This window comes from Octopus bimaculoides, chromosome 5 (genome assembly GCF_001194135.2).
Source record: "Octopus bimaculoides isolate UCB-OBI-ISO-001 chromosome 5, ASM119413v2, whole genome shotgun sequence".
In the NCBI taxonomy this organism is placed as follows: domain Eukaryota; kingdom Metazoa; phylum Mollusca; class Cephalopoda; order Octopoda; family Octopodidae; genus Octopus; species Octopus bimaculoides.
In genome coordinates this window covers 15,992,358-15,996,363 of record NC_068985.1, presented here as the reverse complement: position 1 = coordinate 15,996,363, position 4,006 = coordinate 15,992,358, and positions in this window count along the sequence as shown.

Here is a 4,006-nt window from a genome sequence, read left to right as displayed (position 1 = left end):
GGTTCAGTCCCACTGCGTGGCACCTTGGGCAAGTGTCTTCTACTATAGCCTCGAGCCGACCAAACCCTTGTGAGTGGATTTGGTAGACGGAAACTGAAAGAAGCCTGTCGTATATGTATATATATATATATGTATGTGTGTGTATGTTTGTGTGCCTGTGTTTGTCCCCCCAACATCGCTTGACAACCGATGCTGGGGTGTTTACGTCTCTGTAACTTAGCGGTTCGGCAAAAGAGAACGAAAAAATAAGTCCTGGGGTCGATTTGCTCGACTAAAGCTGGTGCTCCAGCATGGCCGCAGTCAAATGACTGAAACAAGTAAAAGAGTAAAAGAATAAAAGAATAAAAGAGTAAAAGAATAATATTCGTACATAAATGGCAATAAAACAACAGTAAAATGTAAAGAATATTTTGTGCAAAGTAAAAAGAATGTTAAGATCATTTATAATAAAAAATATTATTATAATCGTTTTCTGCATCATTTTCATTCGCACTAGACTCGTGCACACCATCACTTGTAGACGCGATCGCCGATTCACAAGCTCCTGTGGACGGACTTGTAGATTTCTTTCTAAAATCAAGTTTATAGTTGTTTTCTTAGAAGAGACATTTTTTCGCCCTCTACAAATTCCTCGGTAACACACAAAAGTGTTTGTTATGGTAGTAGAAACTTATGCACTTCATTCAAAATTTGGTTGTTTAATCTTTTTATATTTATTATAAAATAAAACTCGTAAGCCCGGTGTCTCGTAAAGCAGGTCCTAGTAAAGTGAGATAGTTTTGTACTTTCTTGTAGTGTTTTGCAATGGTTCATAGTCGTAAAGACATGGCTGTAAATGTGCTATCAGTAAAACAGTTTGGATCATTAAATTTACTATTTACATATTTGCGATGAGATTTTTTCATTAGAACGGAATTTTGGAAGGAAAAATTACACGCATTCCCATGATCCTTTGCGATACAACTCAAAACGCTTGAAAGTACACCATACTATGATAATTACATTCGGAGGAAGAAACTGAAATGGTTGAAAACTTTGTATGCGCAAATATAAAGCACGACAAATCCTTAATATAAATGATCTTGAAAATAGACGTTTTTCATATAATTTGTTCCCAAACTACGCACACGCGCACGCACGCACACAGAGGCGTGCGCGCACACATGCACAGACGCACACACGAGAACGCACACACGTATTCAGAAAAACATTCTAAACCACAGATAGGAAGAGAGAGAGAGAGAGAGAAAGACAGGTAACTAACAAAGAGTTATGCATTTACATCGTCATTTTCCTTTATATAAATACATATATGGTGTGTTTGTAAGAGTGTATGGATATTTTATACTAATATATGTATAATATGTATAATATATATAAAATATATATTTACATACATATTTATACATATACGCACGCACGCTCATATACCCGATATATAAACTCAAGCCCTTTTAAATCAACATTTTACTTGCATAGCATTCTCTTAAGAATCACAACAGAAGCAAACTTGTTTGGCTTCATATATTTGGTCGCCAAAGAATAATTCAATAATAGATAATATTAAATGGAATATACATTCCAGAGCTACAGAATATCAGGCAAATAATAACCAACGTAATCTTTGCACCATAGAATAACACCATATCATTTTTATTAGAACATCATTATTCAACAACTATTCAGAAACAGAAAAAAACGTTCTAAACTGCATTCACATAAACTTTTATTCGTTTAAATTTTCAAAAGCAACCACCTTTCGTATCGCTAACAATAACTATATCTCCTTATGAGCACACGTAATATATTATATTTATACAATATTCTTTCCATTATATCACTCTCTCATTCTCAATTCGTATCCTAATTAATAGTATTTCATCTTCATTACTAACGGTTGTATATCCATCAACGTAAACTTTGACTTGATGCGTATGACTATTAGCGTTAATCGGTTTTCACCTCGTTCCGTTATCAAGCTTAAGCGATTTTATTCAAATTCAATTTTCACGTCATTCTCGACATTCTGAAAAATATTACTAAAGCAATTGATCGTCCTCTAAACGTCGATTTTATTAAATATAAACACATTACATTCTACTAAAATCACGTATTGCGTAGTCTATCATTAAAATTTATCATTTTATACCTACACACATACAGTTATCTAAACACACACACACACACACACACACACACACACACACACACACACACACACAAACTGGCCTCAAAGGGCCAGTTTACTGTAAGAAATCTGCGAAACTTTTAGTCGCATGGAGCCGAATCAAGTTGTTTTATATAATAGTATATGTAATTTCTGCTAAATGTTTGAGTACTTTTTCCTTTCCTTTGCTCACTCACTCGTATACATACATACAATACATACATACATGCATGCATGTTTATATACATACATAAACGCATGCATACATACATACATACATACACACATACATACATACATACATACATACATACATGCATACATACATACATACATGCATACACACATACATACATACATGTGTGTATATAGAGGGTATCCCAAAAATGTCTGGTTGAGTAGCTGTATCATCAAATACATTTTAGAAGTATCTAAAGCTACGTCACATGTCTCCTTCTTTTCCAGACAACAGGTATTTGCTACGGGGAGATTTAGCCGCTATTTTCAACAGAGGAGCAACCACGTACAGAGTCTGTTCGTAAGAGTAGATATTGAAACGAACGGGTTGAAGTGTCCAACTCTTAAGAAATTTGCTTTGGTATCTTGATATTCCAGGATTGATTCCCCCCCCCCCCCGTACTACAGCATGGGCAAGTGTATTCTATCATAGCCTCGGGTCGATCCAAAAACTTGTCTATGAAACGGGAGAGACGAAAACTGTGAAGAAGTGCATTTTGTGGAATATACCTATAATTTTGAAGGGCTGGTCTTGAAACATCCTGTGTCACGCTGAGTGTGACAGATAGTTGTCCGTATAGATATTATTACAAGAACTAAGAAGAACGGGGTCTTTCATTCTCAGATAAACTTCCGGCGCGAACGTTCTACAATACGAATATTTCTGTCTCTCCTCATTATTGCGAGATAGTTCTTGACTCATTGCCATTCTTTTGAAATTATTGTTTTTAAGTTTTGCTTCCAAAGCAAGCAAACTAATTACAATAACTCCCTTCATCGAGTAAACATAGCCGCTGAACTGGATGAGTCTTCGACCATCCGAATGTGCAATAAGCTGTACTGGACAATATGTTACCTGTGACACATGCGTGTGAGAGACACTATATATTTTTAAAAATTATTTTACTTGTTTTATTATTTTACTTGTTTTGTACATCCTCAAAATTTATTTCCTTTTATTTTACGATGTCACACAACAAATCTTTATTGTTACATCGACTTACACGTGCTTTCACTGCCCATGGGGAGCTGCATGTGCAACCGAGCATAATTTCTGTGCTGCTTCACTCAGGCTCTTTTAACCAGGTGGTTTGATCCGAGTTGGTTGAAAGACTTCACCAGGTTGCACTGGAAAAAGTATCGCTTTCAGTGCGTGAATATGTATATGTATACATATAAGAGAATGCATATATGTGTATAAATTTTTGAAAGAGGACAACAAACGCGAAGACATAACAAGCATCTCAAGTCATACATATTATCCTTAAATTAGTTGAGGTCTTACAGCTGTTTCTGGAATATCCCAAGTGATAGGTGAATATACCTGAATAGGGGGTATAAATAAGGGGTATAAATGTGAAGGATCTAGATATGGAAAATTCACAGATAACAAGCAATGAAATAGAAGGGCAGAGAGTAAGGAAATAAGGAAATAAAGTTTACAGTTTATTTTTCCGTGGATGATGCTTGATAACCCGTTACAACACTTACCCAGCGTAACTATTCGTTTAGATCACCACTGAGCTAAACACCTATATTTTATATGTATGCATATGAATATTTATAGAATGATACGACACGTATTTATATGTGCATGTATAT